The sequence below is a fragment of the Mustela lutreola genome, chromosome 9, assembly GCF_030435805.1.
Source record: "Mustela lutreola isolate mMusLut2 chromosome 9, mMusLut2.pri, whole genome shotgun sequence".
Taxonomy (NCBI): Eukaryota; Metazoa; Chordata; class Mammalia; order Carnivora; family Mustelidae; genus Mustela; species Mustela lutreola.
This window is the reverse complement of record NC_081298.1, coordinates 132,288,579-132,310,819: the sequence shown is the minus strand read 5'-3', so window position 1 is coordinate 132,310,819 and position 22,241 is coordinate 132,288,579. Positions and strand designations below refer to the sequence as shown.

General features: G+C 43.0%; 1 long non-coding RNA gene across 1 annotated transcript; it reads right to left on the bottom strand.

Annotated features, from left to right (window-relative positions):
* Positions 1–1,558: 1,558 nt before the first annotated feature.
* LOC131807558 (uncharacterized) lies at positions 1,559–2,639 on the bottom strand. The gene is made up of 3 exons (XR_009344538.1): positions 2,541–2,639; positions 2,382–2,450; positions 1,559–1,657 (listed from the first exon to the last, which is right to left on the bottom strand). It is a non-coding gene; the product is annotated as an uncharacterized LOC131807558 (long non-coding RNA).
* Positions 2,640–22,241: the final 19,602 nt, after the last annotated feature.

Below are 22,241 nucleotides of genomic sequence, written 5' to 3'. Positions count from 1 at the left end.
CCCACCCACCTTTCATCGTGCTCAGAAGCCCATGTGTGTGAAAAGCAAGAGAGGAATGTGGGTGGGTTGACTTGTATAATTAAATCCATGTTGCATCGTGTTCTTTAGAATTAATAAGGAATTCATCCCATTGAAACTCACCATGACATCTTCCCTCTGACTCAGATTTCTTGCGCTTTTCTCTCTTTTTCTTAGCTAAAAGCATTAGACATGGGGCTATGGTTCAAATTAGAATCCTACATTTCTCTTCTTCTTTTTTTTTTTTTTTTAATTGAACTTTTCTGCTCAGGGAAGAGTTTAGTTTGTTTATATTTCATTTTTCTTCTATTCCATTTTTCTGCCATTGTCTTTTTTCCTTTCTTCTCCCCGAAAACTTGCTTAGAAAGGAGAAAAAAGGAAAAGTCTTCTTCTGACAACTGCAAAGTTGGATAAAGGAGGCTGTTGGCCAAACCGAGACAATCCCGGCATCGTCCTTTGAGTTTCTTCACTCCCTGGGTCACCACACCTTTGCCCTCGAGCGCCCTGCTCTCACGGCTGTCCCCAGAGGCCACGGGGAGCCTTGTCGGGGAGAAGGGGAGAAACAAGGAACAAATGGTACTTCTAAATTCCTGGGTCATGTTGCGAAACACCTTTTTATTGCGGGTAATAATTTGACTTCATTCCCTTATAAAAGTAGATTTATGTGATGGATATGTGATATATATTTTTCTGCCACTGTTCTTGCAGGATAGTGGTTGTATCAGTTAGGATTAAATTCAACTGTGAGTAACATAAACCCAAAATAACAGCAGCTTAAACCTGATTGTCGTTTTTCCTTGCTCTTGTAGAAGACCAGCTGTGCAGCTCCTGGCTGCCTTGCGGGCGCTTTCCCTGAGGTCCTCGTGGGCGAGGCAGGCCCCGCTCAACTCAGGGCGTGGCCCTCAGGTTCCGGGTCCGGGCCCGGAGTTAGGGCATCATCTTAAGAACCATCTTCTGGGGCGCCTGGGTGGCTCAGTGGGTTGGGCCGCTGCCTTTGGCTCGGGTCATGATCTCGGGGTCCTGGGATCGGGTCCCGCATCGGGGTCCTGGGATCGGGTCCCGCATCGGGCTCTCTGCTCAGCAGGGAGCCTGCTTCCTCATCTCTCTCTCTCTGCCTGCCTCTCTGCCTACTTGTGATGTCTCTCTGTCAAATAAATAAGATAAAAAATCTTTAAAAAAAAAAAAAAAAGAACCATCTTCTGAACTATCCAGAAAACCATTCTTCCTATAGAAGCTCTGCCTTTTGCGCACAACAGCATGCCTCAGTTTAGTCTCACGCATGAGGCTTGGGGCTAAGGAGGCAGGTGGGCACAGGGTGCTGTCTGAGATGGGCTGCCTGCCAGATGTAAAAATCTGAGCAAATTCCTTCCCCTTGCCGAGGCTGTGTATTCGCAGGTGTACAAATGGGCGTAATAACAGATCTCTTAGAGCAGGAGAAGGACAGGAGAAGATAGCATGCATGAAAGAATCAGCCCACTGAGTAGCCTGATAGCAAATACGAGTTTACTGGCTTTAAAATTTCTGGCTGTGTCGCTTTTCCATTTTCAGAGAAAACCAATCCCGTGTTTAAGGACTGCAGATTTTCCGTGAGTGAGGAAATCCCCCGAAGCGGGCTGTACGTTCTTCCAAAGTCACTCTTCTAATTAGAAAAGAAACCTAATGTGAACAAGGCAACCTCATGGCTTGCCCCACCTCCAAGGAAGCCGGATTCAGTCTTACTGCCATTTTGGGTGGGGGATACGGTGGCTTGATGGCAAGTAGACCCCCACCCCCACTCCCTTCTGCTACATTGTCTTTTAAACGGGAGGTGGAAAGACTCATTTGGTGGGCTGTGAAACCAATACAGTGGGTCATGACCAGCACTTTTTAATGGGAGAATAGAATGCAGTAGAATAGGTTAGAAAAGAATCAGGGCACATCACAAATGATCAATATATCATTTACATGAAACGGGTTTCATATTTATCTGTGTGTCTACATGTGTGTATTCTAGGTTATAAAGTAAAATCTATCTCTTAAAGTGATCTTGAATCTTGAAGAAGAGGAATGAAGTGGGGGAGAAATCAATCTACTTGACCCTGAAGCTTACCATATAGAGCCAGTAATTAATACAACATGGGATTTGCAGAGATAGATACATAGATCAATGGAGCAGAATGAGAACCCAGAAATACGCTTCCATAAATAAGCCCAGTTGAGTTTCAACAAAAGTAGAAAAGCAATTCAAATAGAAGAAAATTCAATTGACCTTTTCCATCTAAATGGCCCAAGTAAATCATCATCACATCTGCGTTTTAAGTAGCAGCAAGAAGACAAGAGAAGCAACTGCATGCCAGCTGTATTAAAAAAAAAAAAAAAAATACCTTGGAGCTGCTGCCAGGTCGTTAGTTCTGTCCCATTGCCCGGAATGTAGTCACACAGCCACACCACAACTGTCAAGAAAGCAGAAGCATGTCATCTGTATTCTGAACAGTCACATAATTTTATATTATTATGGATCAGTAAAGAAAAATAGACAATACGGGACAATTTCCTGTCCATCTGGGCTACACGGAGATGTGCGAGTGCAGAATTCCACCTCTCATGGGCACCGGAGTGGTATTTCCACAGCACAGGCTTGACCCCAGGTTAAAAAACTCAGATGTCTCTGTAACAGACTCCGGGTAAAGTCCAAACTCCTCTGCAAGGATATTTAGGCTCTTGGGCGTTTGGCCTTAGACCACATTTACAGCCATCGGCTGCCCACAGCATCCTCCCCAGGGCTGAGACCCCCCCACCTCTGTGTTCCCGCTCAAGCTCTCCCCTCCTCTGGACGGTTCTCCCACATGCAGGCTACCCTGCAGATCTGACAAAGGATGCGTCATCTTTGCAGGCCTCGAGGAATTGTCAGTTTGTCTCCCCGATGCCCTTCCTGACTCCTCAAACTCAGAAGGAAACTCCCTTCTCTAGGCTCCCATTACTCCGCGCGTACATCCACTATTATGGCTCTCACTTCACGTTTTACAGTGACTCGTCAATCTGTTTTATTGTTGTTGTTCTGTTTTGTTTTTGCTGTGGATGCACTGCTCCTCCACCACAGGGCCTATCCTCCTGAATTCTATTTCTGCGGATCTGGGAATCTCTCCATGCCTTTAAAATTATTTGTTGACTTATTGAGAGGTTTCTCAGAGTCAAAAGTAGAAAGAAAGAGGAAAGTATCTATTTCCAACAGGTGTGCTTTGAATGGACAAAGTTGTTACTACACAGGTTTTAGTTGAGAAGAAATAATCTGTGCTTAGAACTGCTCACAAAAGCTAGGCAGGAAAGGATGATTCTTTGATACTTTGAGGTTTCTATTTCATTGTTGTGAGCAAGTCCCATTCAAACCAGATCACAGGCAAGTCCCCTCAGACTTGATGTCCCTATAGTAGGAGCAGGATTCTGCTTTCTGCTTTCGGGAGAAGGATTCCTTCTGTTTTCAGCAGGTGAAGACAGAGTAGCAAAGACAACTTCAAAAAATATCATTACTCTTGTTATTTATTTGGAAAAAAATCCTCTTCTTTCTAAGGAAACACGTAAGTTTTATTCCTGGAAGCCATACCCTTTTTAACATAAAGAATATTTTATATTTTATTGTTATTTATGAATTTTTGCTGGGCATCCTTTACCTTCATAAATTTTATTTTGGAGGGAGGGTAGAAGACAAATGGGAAAATTTTGTACCTGTGGAACAACAGTGCCTGATTTCCTCCTCCCCCCAGCTCCTGGTGACGATCATTCTACACTCTTCGCAACTATTTGAGATCTCTCATATAGCCGTAGTCATGCAGTATTTTTCCTTCTGTGACTGGCTTATTTCACTTACCATAATGTCCTTCAGGTTCATCCATGAAGTCACATAGGACAAGATTTCCTTCTTTTTTTTAAAACCGAGTATCTGTTGCACATCCACACCACATTTCCTTTATCCGTCGTCCACCGATGAGCATGCAGGCTGCTTCCACATCATGCGTTGAGAATAACGCATGCCTCCTTTTTTGAAAGAAATACCAGGTAACACTCTCACCATTGACATTCTTCAAGTGCCATCCTACCGGGAACTGGTTTCCTGAGCCTCCGTTTCTTAAAGCGTTAATACTGAGATCCCTTCTGGGGAAACAGTCTGTTTCTCAGACCTGCCTGCGCTCCTTCGCATTTCCCCAGCCTTCCAGTCGGATCGGGACCAGGTGACTGGTTTTAACTCATGGGCTTAAAGCAGTGCCATGCATCACCTCCCATCAGGAGAGGTAAGATCCAGTGTCTGCGTCTTCATTTTCGCATGAAGGACATGCATTCCAGATGGCAGTTGTAAGACAGAGGAGGGTTTTACATAGATACGATAAAAGTCGGATGCGTGAAGTGACCAATAGAGGACTTTACTGTAACAGATACAATGAATACCCATGATTAATACGCTCATGGTGCAAGGTTCTAATAAGACTTCAACAAGTCATTTACATACAGACTTGGGCACCGTGTCTGCAAGAAATACACATCCGCCATCCGGTTAAAGTTAAGGTTGCCATTACATAATGAAACGGTTGTATTGAAAGAAAAGTGTCTGGACCACAGAAAAGCCTGGTTCTAGAGCTGGAGAACTTTAGACCTGGACACTGAAGTCATTTAATCTGATGTTTTCCAAACTTCTCAGATTATATACCCCAGGTTCATAATAGAAAAGACACATTTCTAGGCCTTGCCACAGTTACCATAAACAGAATCACAAAGGGAGGTTTTGATCTCAATTGTTTTGCTGGGTTTTATATGGAAGGAAGGTGAGTCCTAAGACATTAATGACTTTCCTGCGACCACAGACCTGATTGTTCAGCGTGCTTGGGACGAGAACCCAGCTTCCATGAAGTCTAACGCTTTACTTCTGGGCTAACATAATAATGTTCTAATAAAGTGAGGCCAAGACTGACCCTTTACCCCCCTTTCTCTGATAAATCATGTCAAGACCTGCAAATGATTTTACCCCTTAACAATGAAAAGAAGATGTAATTTTAAAATTACCTTGGATGTACAGTAAAAGCAGCATTCCCATAATCAATCATCCAAAATCACGGGGTTATTTGGAGCTATTTGAAGGAAAGTAAATTGAAAACATGTTGTTAAACAATGCACCAAAGAGTTATCAAATCATAAACATCTAGATTACTTTAACATGTTGATTATTTCATATTTAGGGTCTCTTTACAAAGTAATGCTGGCCATGAAGAGACCTGGAAAATTCAATGAATCCTTTCCTAAGTTGTTAACTGTATTAGGTTCAATCACTTGGCCATGTGGGAACATATGTTAAAGTTAATATATATATATATATATATATACATACATATATGTGTGTGTGTATATATATACACACAGATGCACACACATTCTTTTTGGAGCTATTATTCACACTTTTCACTAAGTAGAAGACACGGAGGCCTGTTATTAGGACATGTCTCTGAGGATACAGAAATAGCTCAGGGAGTGCAGTGGTATAACACTGAACACATTAAAACCTATCTGGAGCTTTGGAAATCAAATATACAGACATTCCATAATGACCCTTGGGTTTTAGCATAATTCCTGAACCTGAAAATTCGTAACTAAATAATGGCAGCACATTTATGACATAAAATGCCTTAAACCATTTGTTTATTATTATACGTGGATTTTAAGTTTTATGTTTAAGAAAATGGAAAGCCTACCCTTTTTCCCCCTTGGAGAGGTGGTATACCAATTACCTTTGAGAGTCTTTGTTTTTGTCACTGGAAGAGAGCTAAACCAGGACTGAAATTTACATCAGGGCATCTATTTGGTTATCAAATATATGATCATACACTCTTGTTAAACTAAACCAAATTAAATTAATCTTTGTTGAAAAATAAATGATGTAATTCCTGGAGGATCCTGGTGTACTCCCAGGATGGTGGCCTGGTTCTCCTAAGTAGCTCGCGGAAGAAAGCAAAGTCAGAAATAGTTCTCAAAACTGAAAAGAGGAAATTGCTTTGAGTACAGTAGGTGTCTAGAAGGAGCTACTACCCACGAGTGATCTGTGATCTAAGGGGTCATCATTATAAGCCTGAATTATATCTGCATTCTTCCTGAGACCGGATTCAAAGATTGAACTCTAAAATTAATCTAGATGGTATTTCTTCTTGGAGTTCTAAAATGAGCCCAGGGAAGAGTGGAGTCATTCATCTGACTGAGAATCACAGTGCATCCCCTGACTTTCCTTGGAATGGATTCCTTATGTGGACACAATGCGAGTTAAACTGCATCTGGTTATTGTTTTTAGAGAATGTTGCTGAAATGCAAACTGAGCCTGTGTATCATGGGCTGACTTCTCGGGGCCTGTCCGTGGGAGAACCGGAATGGAACTGAGAGGTGTGACAAGCAGGCGGTCACCCCACGGACCTCTGTCCAGGTACAAGGGCAGTGTCACGGCCAGAAAGAACAAATGCAATGCACAGAGGACAGAGACACCTTCCCTCTCCTCGGGCTCTGGTAACGGCCACGAGACAGAGGGAACAATAGCAGCATGGTGGAAAAAAAACAGAATTGAAGATCAGACTCAGCTGAATCTTCACTCAGAATCCACCATGTAGGAAATAATGTTATTTTTGAGTGAGCTCTGTAATCTCTCTGAGCCTCAGTTCCCCTGTTGGTAAAGTAGGAATAAGAGTGCTTGCCTCGGGCGCCTGGGTGGCTCAGTGGGTTAAGCCGCTGCCTTCAGCTCAGGTCATGATCTCAGGGTCCTGGGATCAAGGCCCGCATCGGGCTCTCTGCTCAGCAGGGAGCCTGCTTCCCTCTCTCTCTCTCTGCCTGCCTCTCTGACTGCTTGTGATTTCTCTCTGTCAAATAAATAAATAAAATCTTTAAAAAAAAAAAAAAAGAGTGCTTGCCTCATGGCCTTGTGGGATTAACAGGAGACTTTCTGCATAGTACCTGGCATCTGGTAGGTCAACAAAAAAACTGGAAAAAAAAAATTGGTCAATCTCCAAAATCCCCATCAACAGCTAACATTTGAACACTTAAGATGTGCCCAGGAGTTTACTTCCTTTTGATGCCTGGCACACATCTGGCATTAGTGGAAACAGATAATTCAGTCCTAGGATGGCAAAACGATGGCTGAATCTCTTCAGTGGTGACCCTTTGGCCATGCAAAGAGAGACAGGAAGACTCAAGGGGAAAGGTATGTGTGCAAGTGCTGTGGCTCCCTGGGCTTCTCAGGAGAAGGCCCTTGTCTCGGCCCAGCCCCCTACTCTTCCATACCCGAAGGACGACTGAGTGTTTTGTGCTCTTGCCTCTTCTGGGGCCAGAGGGTAAAAACTGAAACACAAACTAAAAATGTCAAGTTCTATTCTGCTCCAGAAGCTCCCGAGGGCTGGGCCGAGGTTTTGCAGTTTTACCACAAGCATTTACAAGGGCCGCACACTTTGGCAGGACCGAGTCTCCAGATAGCCTAACCTCTACAGACCCAGAACGCGGCTGAGTTTCAGGGGTCACGAAAGGGGGAGGTTCTGGGGGGTCCTGGAAAAGGCTGATTCAACCTTGGTTCATCATCCTGCTATGCTCCAGCCCCCATGTAGCCGGGCTTGCTTGGTTTCTGGTTTCCAAAGGACATTTTCACACAGCCCTAATCCCAACCCGCCCTAATTTAAAGAAACAGGCACTTGGCATGCGATCCAGATAGATCAGCAGTTGCTCACATACAGCTGTGCACATCTGGCACACAGGTATGTGATTTTGCATGAAGATAAATTGTGTGGGGACCGAATGCACAGTTGTTAAACTAAAAATGAATCGCTTCTTGGAAGCAATCTTCCCACACAGCAGGACCTCTGGGTGAGCTTGATCCTTTTCATTAGGCTTTTTTCAGAAAGCACAGCCTCCTCCAGAAGGTCTGTGGGTGAAGGAAGGGGCATGCCCACACCTGCAGTTGGCTCTCTGCTGCTCCTTTCAAAGGAGAATTTGGACACGATCTCTGACAGCCACAGTCAGGCAGTCTTCCCGGGAGAGGCACTCAGAGTCCAGGACCCAACAAGAGGCCATGTGCTTCCTTGGTGCTGCTTCACTGTCCATAAATTACGTTTCATCCAGGGCCAGTTGTTCTGGGAGAGTCCTTCTGTGGACAGCTACTGAAGGATCAGGGCCCTTTATCAAACTTCAGGGGCCAAGAAATCTGCCTCCTTTGGGAGCTTCATGGAGTCAATGGCATCTACCCTGTGGGAACACCTTTCCCACAGTTCATGTACTTGTGGTAACTCATGAGATAACCCCATGCTCGTACACTCTCCAGATCTCAGAACTCCATTACAAGGTACCTCAATGGCACGGAGAAAACAGAAGGAATGAATCCTGAGCCTCGGGGACTCCATGAGGTACTGTTCTGACCCAGTGACTAAGGCTTGGTGTAGAGGTTCCATTCCAGGCCCAGTTTCACAATTTCAGCAATAAGAAGTTGCTGGGTGTTTGCACCAATCCAAGATTTTGAAGGAGACTCTTCTCATCTTTTTTCTATGTGGTGGTAATACAAGCAGTGGTCCAGCAAATTGATCTTGTTTCTCTCTCTCTTTCTCTCTCTGCCCCCATGTCTATCTATCTGTCACTCAAAACAAACAAATCCAGTAAGTGGAAGGGAAACTGCAACGATTTTAGAGGGAAATACAATCTTCACATTATCCCACTTGAGTTACAGTGGTAGATTAGCCATAACATCCATTTCTGCAGTCTTGTATATGCTATGATTTCTGTCTATAATTTTTTTTCCCTTTTCCTGGCTTGATGAAGCCCAGATCATCTTTATAGTTCAACTTGGGTCTCGACTGTTTCATTGCTCCTGCTCATAAGGGAGATGAGTTTATTCTCTGCACTACCATTATTCTCTGTGCACACCTGTCTACTAGCACCACACACACCAGTTTCGTGATCATCTGTTTATATGTCTGCTCTCCCACCATGCTGTGGACTCTCTAGAGCAGAATTGTCTAGCTCTTTCTGTTTCTGACACCTAGCCCTATTGAAACAACTTAATATTTAACAAATGCATACCAGTGCTATTTTTCCCTTCCTTGACATAACTTTATTAGGACCCAGGAATTCCCAGGTTGTGAATTCCATGATAACCCAGGATGAGAATGGAACATACCTGGAGCTGACCCAGAAACCAAACAGAAAACAGCCACATTTTGAGGTAGCCTGCAATTGCCAGAATTATCTAGAGGTCATGACAAGGGATAAAATAAGAAGGAACATGTGAATGAAAGCAGGACAGCTTTTCTTTGCTCTTATAGAAGAGAATCCTAAAAAACACAAATATTTTCAGGCCTTACTTCTGGAACCTAGGTGAGTGTGAGTGTAGAAGTACAAGCCACCATGAGAGTCAGTGAGGGTGTTCAAGACCAGCCACTACGAGAGTTCCCTGAAGGCTTCCAACCGAAGAACCATCAACAGTAAAGCTGCCCAACAGATTGTCCCTAATCCACTCCCCATTTTGCCCATTTGTCCCACCTTTGCCTTGGATTGGTAGTTTATATCTCAGAGTGAGCAAAAGCCTTGAAAAGGATGATCTTTTACAGAAACCAACATAAATTCGACACTCTTGTGGGAACAGAAAGTTGAGAACTGACAGCATATATGAGTCTGCTGATAAAAAGAAAAAAAAAAAAGAGCGCATTTACCAGCTGTTTTTCCATTCAGTTTTTAGTAATAAAACCCAAATGTGCTCACCAAAATTAATGACTGATAAAATTGTCATCCCTCTCTTCCTGGTGGAAGCATTTTATCTCAGGGTCCAGTGTGATAATAAAAATCTCATGACTCTGTTAGAAAAGAGGGTTTCTAAGAGGAGTTTCTTGTGATATCTTACCCTGACACCTAAAACCTTGGTACTACCCAAGGTTGTCCCTTTATCCCTGTCCTTTACCTTAGACTTCCGATTCTCTCCTGCTGAGGCTCTATCCCATGATTCCCTAAAGCACCATTGCCTCTCTCCTGTCGTGGTCTGCATGGGGGCTGGGTACCAGCACATCACAGGCACTCTCCTATTCTTTATACTATGTAGAGAGAGACATAGCACCTGGAGGAGGGGGAGGAGAGAATCAAACTGTAGTTCTATTACTGTTTCTATGGAAAAATACATGTTGAAAATATAACTCTCAGAGGAGGTAACCAGATTTAACTAGAATTTTTCATCATCTAGAAACCTTCTGTACTCACTATGATAGCATACTACCCAATCAAAACCAGCCCACGCTCCCACTTGAGGGAGTAAAAAGCCCAGATGCCCACATGCAGCTGAATGATGATTTCCTGTCTACTTTATCCTGGCATCTTCAGAGTTTCTGCGCAATAAACTAAAAACGATTAAGGGAATCTCAAGAAGGCAAGAAGAAACTGATGGTTAGATGGAGAAGGGAATTGGGGTCTCACCCAAGTTTTCCTTTATCTTCTCTGAATTTCTTTCATTCCAAAATAAGGAAAATCAGCCAAACAAATCTGATGTGTTTTCAAAAACGTGTTCACCTTCTAGGATCGTCATAAAAAGTGTTTTTTACAGAACCTAAAAGGTATGTTTCCACTGCTATTATTGTAGCTTATTTTCCATTTTCAGGGACTTTGAAAGACACTGTTGCATTGGACTCCCTTTCAATCCAATTGGCAGCTTTCTGCTCCAGAACCCATCTGAGTCTGGGTGGGCCTAGCACTCAGAGCCAAATCTGTTTTCACATCGGGTTACTGATTTATTTAGCAGCTCACCAAACACTTGCTAACCGAAATAATCACCCATCTTTTTAAAACCTGCATTGAGAAATTTTCTCTGTAAAAGTTCAGTCTATACTGAAAAATCCTCACCACTATGAACTATTTTTTGAAAGAGTTCCAGGAAGATCTCATCTGTTGATAAGGAGATAGCAGTTATCGGCCAGCTTTGCTGGGCTGAGAGATATGTAGGGCATCTGTATAAGTTTCATATTCCAGATTTTCCTGGCATTTATGACATTCTTCAATCTTTTCATCCAATCCACATCATTCTAACCTTCCAAAGCTAGTCTTTTTCCTAAGAAATTGAAGAAATTGAGGAAATTTTATAAGCTTCTTTCTTTTCTTTCCAGAAGTATCCTGAACAGGGTATATCTAAAAGCAAGGTATTTTGAGAGCCTGCCTTAGAAAAGAGTGGAGTCTGCTGCTGTCTGTCCCAAATGCCTAGCACCTAAGGAGCAAGACACCCTCACAGAAAAGGCCACTATGTGAAATGCTACTGGTTTTCTGCATTTGCTCTCAACTCCAGTCACGTGGGGTCCTGGTAACTTCTCACACGTGGCGCTTGACTCCCAGCAAACAATTAGGGACTCTTCCATATGAATCCTAAAGTAGGATGATAATGGAGGTCTCCTCATTTCCCATCATTTCTCTTACCTTCATGGCATCATCTTTACTCTTCTCTCAGCAGCAGTCAAAATACCCAAGACTTTGCCCCACACATCACTGTCAAAACTAGTTTCTGGAGGGAAAAAATCGGTAAACCCATTTGTGACAAAAGATGGATGACTGAAGGGACCTGAACAGAAGGTACAGGAGGGGGTAGCACCATAGCAGAGAAGAAAAGGACAATGAGGTTACCAGTGGTGGCCACTGGCAGAGGGAAGGGCAGAGAGCACTGGAGCCTAAGCCAACTCTGGGAGGGTTGTGAAACACTGTCAAGCGTGGCTGAGGAGAAGATCTGGTGTATTTGAGCCACTCAGTTCTGTTAATAAGCCTTCAGCAAGATCTCATTATGTTTCTTCAGTGAACCTAGTTCCTTATAACAGGGAGCAAGGGGACATCCTATCTTTTGAGGAGCAACCCCAGAACCTTCATGAGGAGACGTGTCATACGCCTCACAGAGAGGGACCACGGCCACTTGCCCATCTACTTCTGAGACACTCGGGCAGAAGGAGGCCCTCTGTGCTCTACTTTCTGAATAGGGCTCCTGTCTGTAGATGTCTAAACAAACAACACTGAGTGGAAATGCCTTGGGCGGGGTGAGGGGGATGGGGCAGGGACCATTCTTTAAGAATTTGGCTACTGTGAGGGCACAATCCATCATCTCCTCAAACACAGTTTAAAGTACAGTGTGTGGTCCTATTCCCTTGGGTCTTCCTTGGCCTAGAATTTAATTGAAGTCTGTAGGGGAAAAACTATGATGTGAAACAACTGGTCTGTCCCAAAGTGTATGTTTTAAATGTTCACAACTGCACAACCCATAAGCTAGTTTTTATTGATGACAAGCCCCAGTGAGAATAAACAAAGCAGAGGGCATGATAATAAACGGCATCTTCATTGTAGTAAACCAGGCAGACTGTGCTGGCCATGTTGCCTTCTGGGACCTTGCATGAGACAGTGTGTCTGCCCCTCAATTGGCAGTATGTGACCCAATCAACCCTGGGCCACCTTCCCATCAGACTACATAGTTACCCCAATCATCCCCAATTTTGATGAAGATATCCTAACCCTAACCCATCTGCCCAATGATGAGGGCAACATTCCTAAAAACGATAGAACCCATCCTCCACCATCCAAAAAGTCAGAAGCCCAGGGGCTTCTTCCAAATGGCAGCAGCCTCAGTGAAGCAGAGGAAGCCGGGCAGAATCAGGGATCCTTGTTGTAGAATGGGGTGTCTTCGCACCTGAGAAATGCCCGTAGCTAACTGATTTGGGGAATCGAGAAAGCACTTGAAACAATAATTTTATTACGAAAACATCCATTTCAACCTCATTCTCCAAGATTGCCAGACTCGGGGAAATGCAGGAGACATACTTCAGGTGTTCATACCCATGTGAGTGTGAGGGTTCCTATGGCATCAAAAGATTTCAAAGCTTAGAGCTCCGATTCCCATTGTTGTGTGTGCGTGTGTGTGTGTGCGCGTGCGTGCGTGCACGTGCCATTTTGTTTATTCCCCAGTGTCGACATTTAAGTTTCTCATACATATGTGGAAAACACAATTTTTTTAGTCCACAGATATTTGGTTTGCACAAGTGTCCACAGATCATTTCTGCTAATTCTACAGTTCCCAGTGGCCCCTGGGAATCATGAAGCTCTGACGTTAGCTCCGGTATTCAACCAGGCATAACAACGTTTCTCATGATACATTGTGAAGACTGAAGAAAAGTTAAGTTTAATGTGAACCCAGTAGGTGAATATGAACTGGAACAGCTACTTCCAAAGGTGCTGAGGATAATCAGGCCAACGGGACAGGGTCTCTAATGAGTAACTATAGGCTGTATCCTTGGTTGCCTCCTCCCCACCCGTGACCTCCCACTGACTCAGTGCATGAGCTGGAAAATGACATTTCTGCGTTCTGAGCCTCACATTCTTCATACAGGACATGGTAGGTGAGATATGAGATAGAACAGCAGTTCCAAATCTTCTTTGATTTATAAATCTCATAGAAATTTTTGTGAATGCTGAGAGTCATCTTTCTGGGAAATAGTTATATGCACAATGTTTTCCTATAATTCAGGGGACTTGTGGATTTTCTGAACCCGTAGGAACCCCTCTGGGTGGTGACTCCTGAGGTACCCCCCAGCATGGACACTGTGGTTCTAGAGGGTCATACTCAAATGCCCATGGAGCCATGGTGATTTCACTTTTATTTCAAGCACCTCCTTTGCAGAGATATAATAGGAACTGGTTCCAGGGAGGCATCTGGAAAGCATGTAGCATGACCTCCAGCTGTGTTCAGTTTCAGTTTGTTCCAGCTGGTGACCCTGCAGTGCTCTTTTTCTTCCCCGACCCAGACATGCTCTGTCTCCCTGGCTGCCCTGTACCTTCTCTGGCCTTGTAGGAATGATTGTGCCAAAGGCAAGATGACTCCACCCAGAAAAGAGGCCTTATAGCATTGTCTCATATTCGGACAGCTTCTGCAGCTGAGGCAAAGCAGTTCATCCCCTCTTCCTTGATTTGATTCCCATGACTTGCGGTTCTTGGATTGGACAGCACAGATACAGAACATTCCCGTCCTCACAGAAAGTTCTACTGAACACCAGTGATCTATACCTATGTTCAGTTAATGAACAAAATTCACCTGAATTTTGAAAATATAGAAGCAAATAAGATGAGTTCCAGCTCTCAAGATGCTCATGGGGAAGAGGCAGACCTGCCATGAGGGAGGGAGATATTCGAGGCAGAGGCAACAAACAGCATGTAAAAAGGCACAAAGGTCTAAAAACATTGCATGTTCAGAGCATGGGGAAATTTCAGGGGGTTCAAATGCAGAGTCAACATTATCTATTGAATAAAGAGTGGTGAGAGGGGCTGATAAACCAAGGTGGGAAGATAGACGAGGACCAGATCTGCTGGCTAGACAAGGGCCAGATCTGTATCCCACGCTTATTTGGTATTCACTGTATAAATGGTAATTCTTGTACAACTTGATACTTAACTAGCTTTGATTTCCTCAAGTGTGTTGTCTTGGAATCAAATTCTCCCATCTCTGTCAGAACCTTATTATAGAGCCTTATTACGGATTTAGATTCCTGAGCTCTGTCTTCTCTGTGACTTGGCTAGTCTTTCTTCTAGGCACTTCCCCTTGGGCTAACACCTCCCATTACCATATCACATGGTCACTGGGACATACGACATATGAGGTAAGCTTGGGCGAAGCTAAGCTTCTAGAAGCTCAGAGATATACCTTAAATTGACAACAAGGATGATGGTGACAAGGAATATGAAATAGGATGATGCCCAGAGAGAAACACTTAGATGGTCACAGAAGGAGGTTGAGGGAAAGCCAGTGGAAAACAACAAGAACAGTTGTAGAGTATAAGAGGTAATCGGGCAGCTCATCATCTCGAAGACTGGACACTTCCCTTCAAATATACAAATCGCTCCATCTGTGGCTGCGATTCATTTCTGTGTGGCTGTCCTCAAAGCATCACGGCCACCTTTAAGGGGCACACCATGAAACCATGGCTACCATTTCAGAAAACATGACTGAACATCCAAGGAGTGTGGAGGCCTCACAGCATTCAGTGGAGACTAACCTCATGGGTCTGAAGGAAGAGGAAGATTCTCATCATTATGATCCTGACTCTGGAAGATTCCTTACAGATTTAAAGCCCTTCCACTGCTATCACCTCCTGTGGTCTCAGCATACCCCTGCTAGGTAGATAAGATCAGGTTTGTTATCCCAGTTTCACGGATGGTAAAACTAAAGTCCAGAGATATGAAGTCACTTCCTGATTTCACAGCAAACTAGGGAGCTAGAGCCAGGGCTCTTATTTTCAAATCTAGGCCTTGAAACGCAGTCTCAGAAGGCAAGTTATGTAATTAGATCAGATTCTCCTAAAATCAAATTTCCCAGCACATGGGGATGAAACATCCAATCTGAGGTTAAAAAAAAAAAAAAAAAAATCACTAAATACTATGAGGCCCTTGACGATTGCATGTGGGTAAAAACAGGCACAATACTCGAAGGAGCTCAAAGCCCTAAGCACTCCTCTTAATGATCAAAAGAAGCCGGAAACTGATTTCTTCTGAAACTCATCAAGATTTCAGGTGGCCATGTTCCCTGTTACAAAAGAGTAAGGAGGATCTTATGAGTTTTAAATGTTCTCTAAAAAGAATGGAAACAAAAGTGCACCTATATCTTATCCCAATTCAGTGGATCTAAGAAGTTTGTGGCCAAAATCACGGTGGCTCACGCTGAGCTGGTTGCTACAGAACAAACACTAAACAGAGACGTCTGTTTTGAGCCTTCATCGAAATGCAACTGCATAATTGCAAATAAATCTCAGCACATGCTGGTTTAATTAATGGCAAATAATAAGATAACAGTCACAATTGTGGGGCTAAACCAACCATACAGTAAAACATACATTTGTTTTCAATTAGAGTTAAAATGTATCCAGCTGAATACAGCTTAAGTGGTAATTACATTCTTTACAAGTTGCTAATAATCCCTGGAATGGCCACTCTAATAAAAATTTGCCTCTAATGGGTACATGTCCTGCTTCCTCACATGTCAAGGCCAGTGAAGTCATTAGGGGCGCCAGCAGCCCAATCGTCTATCTGGGACTTTAGACTTCTGTCCAAAGCCCACACATGAACCACTCACTGTGTACTTAACATGGGAAGCAGCATGGTCATTTGATTGTGGTTTTATGCTCTTTCCCAGGAATGCCTCCCAGGGGAAATTCTGCTATTAGTGAGTGGCTATTTGTCATTTCCTATAAGGTGAGGCCTTCAACAGACTCCACAAAAGAACGCAACGGGCCCTAGTCAGCCATCCTGGCTATAGGGACTTGACTTGATCTTGAGATAGTCACTGACCTCCTTCCAGGACATCAGTCTTTGTTTAACGGGTGGGTGGTTGTAGGACTGGCCTGGCCACAGCATTCCAATCCAGGAAAATATGTCTGGGTGCACACACAGCTTGATAAAGTGCTTTTAATGTTAATGAGTCAGGGAAACAAATCTGAGGCTCTCATTATATGCCCCCTTTCTTTTCTCTTCTCCCAGGACTTACTGAGCCTGCTATTAGCCATGCTTTTCTAAAGGGAAAGGTAGAAGGTTATGCAATAAAGAAACATAAATAAATGGAAATGGAAAGAGTCCAGAAAAACAGATGGCAGAGAGGTGACCGCCCTCACAGCAGACTTGATCCTCTATCTAGTAGCCATGGCCAGGCTTGGCCAATTATTAGTTTTGTATATAAATTCAGAAGGTAAAGTTGGCCACTTTCCACTCCCAATTGTTCCCATCTTTAAATGAGCCCTTCCTCCTTCACTTGTCCAGCCCACATCCGAGAGGCTGGTGGTCGACTGTTGCGGGTTGTACATGGTCTGGCATGGAGTGACTCTGGGAGATTGGACAATTACTGTCTCCTCTTTGGGTCTTCATCTTTTCATCTTTTAATAATTGTAAAGGTACTTCTCTGACAATAGTGATTCCATGAAATTATATTTCAGATTAAAAAAGTCTTCTCACGATTGACAAGGTCTAACAACCCAGTCTTTCTATGGTAGTGACTGATTTGTTGGTAGAGTTCCTGACTCTACTCATTACAGAAGTAGATTAGGAGAGATGTATTTAAGGCTTCCACCCACCTCCTACTTCTCAGATTCTGTGACGGTTTTGTCTAGCCATAATTCACCCCTGCCTTCTTGCACCTTCTAATAGCAGGTGCTCAGGCTTTTTTTTTTTTTTTTTCATTGACATATAACTGACTTACTATATTACATTAACTGGTATATACAACACAGTGATTTGACACACATATTGTGAACCTGGAAGGGAGTGATACAGCCACAGGGCAAGTCATCACCGTGGCTGCAAATTCCAGCCGCATGCCAGGCAAGTGCTGGAAAACTAGTACGGTGTTGGTTGCTCCCTGCTTCTCTATGCTGACTCCTCCACTAACTCCCCAAACCGCACCCCTATGATCACCACAGAACATGGCGGCTCTCACATTGTCCCCAACATTATCCCACCCTCTGGAATTTAATTTAGTTCCCATTTGAATCAGACTCTATTCATTACATAGATTCTAATTTGGACCAGACTGAACTGTCTCATGCCAAACAATCTTTTGAGCCTTTTTTTCCCCCACTGACCCCCAATACATACTCAGAGCTTCAGCCAGACAGGATAGCTCATACTATTAGTTTTCTAGTGCTATATAACAAATTACCACAGACTTGGTGATTTCAAAAACATCTCTTGGGGTGCCTGGGTGATGCAGTCTATTAAGGGTCTGACTCTTAGTTTTGGCTCAGGTTGTGATCACAGGGTTGTGATCTCAGGGTCATGAGATTGAGGCCTGCATCAGGCTCTGTGCTCAGCACAGAGTCTGCTTAAAGACTCTCCCTCTCTCTCTCTACCTGCCCCTCCCCCCACTCTCTTTCTTTCTCAAATAAGTAAATTAGCCTCTTTAAAAAATAATAGATAAGGAACATCCCTTTATTATTTCATCATTTCTGCTGATCTGGAATCTAGACCTGTCTTAGCTGGATCCTGTCCTCAGGGTCTCATAAGACTCCAGTCTGGTGTCCTCCATGCTGCTCTCCTTTCTGGAGTTCAGGGCCCTTTTCCAAACTCACCTGTTTTTCTGGCAAACCGCAATCACTTGCAGTTGTAGGACTGAGATCCTGCTTTCTTGTTGACTGTTAGCCGGGAAAACTCTCCAGACCTTGAGGCCCCAAAGTTTCTTGCCAAGCAGACATCTCACAAATGGCAAGTGACTTATTTGAATGCATGATTATCACTGTATTAACTCTATAAAATAATCTAATCAGGAGTGACATCCACCATTCTGACATAGTCTTTTGGCTAGAAGCACGTCATAGGTCCCACCTGCACTCAAGGACAGGGAGTTATACAAGAGTGTGTTTCATCAGGATCCATCTTAAAATTCCGCCTCCAAAGTTATCATTCGCAGAGCACTTTTCTTACCCCTTTTGGACAAACTTTACCTCTCCCTAATAAATGGCTTCACGTTCTCTGCCAGTCCCTAAAACCATCACATTCGTAGATAACTAAGTTCGTCCACCTTCCCATCTGGGCTTCCATTGCATGTATAATCTCCTGAGCTCATTTACTCATTATAGTTTACAAGATCTTCTCCCCAGAACATGCACATCTTCTTCAGAGGAGGGAGGGATTACATTCACTCTCATGTCCCCTTCCCACCCCCTCATGTGTTTTATACATAGGCAGTAGCTGGCAAATAAATGCAAGTGGAATTCGATAAATTGAACCAAATAAATTGCACCAATAAATTGAACCAAAGCATAGAATTACAGACTCTGCAAGGTTGGAACAGAGCTTTGAGGTCAGCTAGACCAAACTTTTTCCCTTATTGCTCTTGGCTGGAGGTTACTGGCATTTCTTCTGTTTCTATGTCCCATCTGCTATCAAACATTTTTATGACATTTATTTCCTCATTATAGTCCTTATTGTGCTTTTTTTAAATGTATCTGTGAGGCACATGAGAGTTGGAAATTCTCCCTCCTCTTACAATCCTTCCTTCCCCGAAGTCCCAGCCTCCCTATGCCTGTGACGGCCTCTCAGGCTCCTGAGACGGCATCACTCCCCACTTCCCTCTATGTCTCTTCTGTCTCCTCCACACCTCCATCATCAATTTCAAACTTCCTGTCCTGACATTCAAGGCCTCCTTACACTTTGAGGCTGTCTTTATCGCCTCCCTTATTTTCACTGTGTCTCCCTCCCTAGCTCCCACTCCCAAGTTTCTGGGCATCCCTCCAAGTTTCTCCATATTCCTGGAACCATCATCCTCATGCTCCCCCTTCCCGATTTCCCCCATCATCTGTCAAGCTTTCTCTCATTTCTCTTATCTCCCCCCTAAAAAATTTTGAAGGAACTCTCCTTTGACACAATAAGCAGATGGATATTTAATGTTCTATTAGCAAATGTTCGGCAATGGCTGTTAACCATTGAAATATACACAGGACAGCTGAGATAATACCTTGATGTTTGCAACAACGAATCATAGGCAGCTTCCGATGTTGGATGTGGTGATGTAGGAAGGAAGCCTGCAGTGGAACAGATTTAAGTTGTCTTGATTTGCCCATGGGACTAACTCAAGAAGATGGGAATTATTCGGGACTTGCTCTATCACTCTAATGGGTCTTTCATCATTCTAGCTAATGGCAGGCTAGGCCATGGAGGTATTTTTACAGTTAGTTCTCATAGTTTACCAGTTGATTTGGGATAAATATTGAACCCTCCTATGCTCATTTCTATACTTCCAAATGGTGACAGTCTTAATGATAATACCTAGTGGTGTCAGTTAAATAACATGTAAAAAAAATTGTAAAATACATGTAAATGACATGCTCTTTCCTTGTGGCATTTCAGCCTGCAACTTGTGTCAGGTGGTCAGTTGTGATTAACTATGGGAGAGCCACTTCATTCCCTTGGGACTTCGATTTCTTCATCTTTAAAACTGGGGTAATAAATTCCTGTTTTATAAGTCTCAACAAACTGCTTTGAAAATACCCCAGAGAAAAAACATGGACTTTTTACCTGGGAAATGTGGAAAAATATCATTTGCATCGTGGCTGGCAAGATCACTGTCCCCATTAAGAAGTAGCATGAGCAAATAACATAGAAGACATGGGGAGATGGAGAGAAGGGAGTTGAGGGAAATTGGAAGGGAAGATGAACCATGAGAGACTATGGACTCTGAAAAGTTATCTGAGGGTTTTGAAGGAGCGGGGGGTGGTAGTTGGGGGAGCCAGGTGGTGGGTATTATGGAGCACTGGGTGTGGTGCATAAACAATGAATTCTGTTATGCTGAAAAGAAATTAATTAATTAATTATTTTTAAAAAATTAAAAAGAAGTAGCACGAGCCACCTAAATTCCTATTCTGTTTTCTCTGCCTAGAATTTTCTCCTCCTCCCCTCTTCCCCACCTTACCTGACTCATTACTATTCATATTTCAGATCCCAGGGGTCCTCTCATTTCCTCCCAGAGCATCCAGCCCAGGCCAGCCATCCCTGGAGTTCTCATTCATTGTAAACCCCAGTGCATTGACAGGGGACTGCCAGGGCCTCCACCTGGGAACACCCACCCAGAGATTTATGTTTAGAAGCTGTCACGACTTGACTTTGCCCAATAGCAGGGAAACATCTGAACACAATCCTTAATTTCTCTCCAGTTAATTTCTCTCCAGACTTGAGGGTTTCAAGTTCCTGGTTTCCTAGATGGCTTCTATTATTCTTTGTACTTGTGACCCATGGTCCACAAGCATTGCTACACTGGTGCGTTATTATATTTTAATTCTATAAAAATAAGTTTGTTTACATAATGATGATTTTTGTTACACAAGTGTATGCCATTCTGAGACAGATCTATAGAAATGAAAACACCTAGTTAAAAATCACCAAATTCATAAATTTAAGATGATTTTGTTTGACATCTTTAGATCTTCTTTTTCATTGAAGATGCTTTCCAAATTGAATACTTCCAATTTTATTCATTAACAAGGCATTTGAACCTCATTTTACTGACTTTTTTAGGTGAAATCCTTTTGAGAGTTTCAAAGCTTCGGGGAAGTCTGATGTGGAAGTCTCTCACAGCTGTCTTTCTTTTATCTTTAATCTTATTCTTCTGTTAATAGTCACAGATTCAAATCATCAGCATAAAAATAAAATTTATCTCTACAGTTTCCTAGTTTATCCCTCACTTTGTAGTGAGGCAGAAAGAAAAGACAAACCATATTATCTAAATATGTAGATTTTTTTTTCCTCTCCAACCTAATTCCCTTTATCTCCAAAGGCAGTGGCTATTTTATAAGCACTTGGAATCGAATTTTCAGGGTTTAATCCGTCAACTTGTCCATAATATTTCTGATTCTATTCTAGTCTAGCCTTCTTTTACTTTTCCAAATTGTTTTTTATTTACTTTTAAAATTGCAGTAAGAGACTCATTTTTCATGTCATTGGTTCATTGTCATTCACACCCTCTTTCAACTCTTCTCTTCCCCACACTGTGTCTTTAAATGAGGTTAGGGCATAATTTGCTAATTTGAAGATTTCAGTTACCAGTAACTGAGTAACAGAAACTCTGTGCCAGGCTGTTCCTAATTCTCTTTAAATAAGGCAATATTTTTGCAGCTCTAAATTAGAATCAATTTTTTTTTTTTAACTTAAGTGTGGTTGACACACAATGTGACGTTAGTTTCAGGTGTAAAACATAGTGAATCAATTTCTTTACACTGTGCTCACCACAAGCATAGCTACCATCTGTCATCACCCAATGCTATTATGGTACTTTTGACTGTATTCCCTATACTGTGCCTTTTATTCCCATAACTTAGTCATTCCATAACTGGAAGCCTGTGTCCATAAATTAACACTATTTAAAATATTAATTAGAAGCTTCCTGGACCCTCAGTATTTCCGAAAACTCAGGGTTCAAGATGCCTTACTAAACTCAATGAACCCAAAGCTCCATCTTCTGTAGTTACTGGATCCAGAAGCCGGAGGATAGAAGCACCAATCACCAGACAGCTGGGGCTACTGCTCTTCTGTTGTTCCTAACAATTACCACCAACTGAAACAACACTACTTTATGATGCCACAGTTTCAGTAGGTCAGAGGTCTGAGCACAGGATCATTGGGTTCTCTGCTTGGGGGTCCCACCAGATAAAGTCAAGGTAAGGCCAGGTGGGACTCTCAACAACCTAAACGCATTCAGGTTGTTGGCCAGA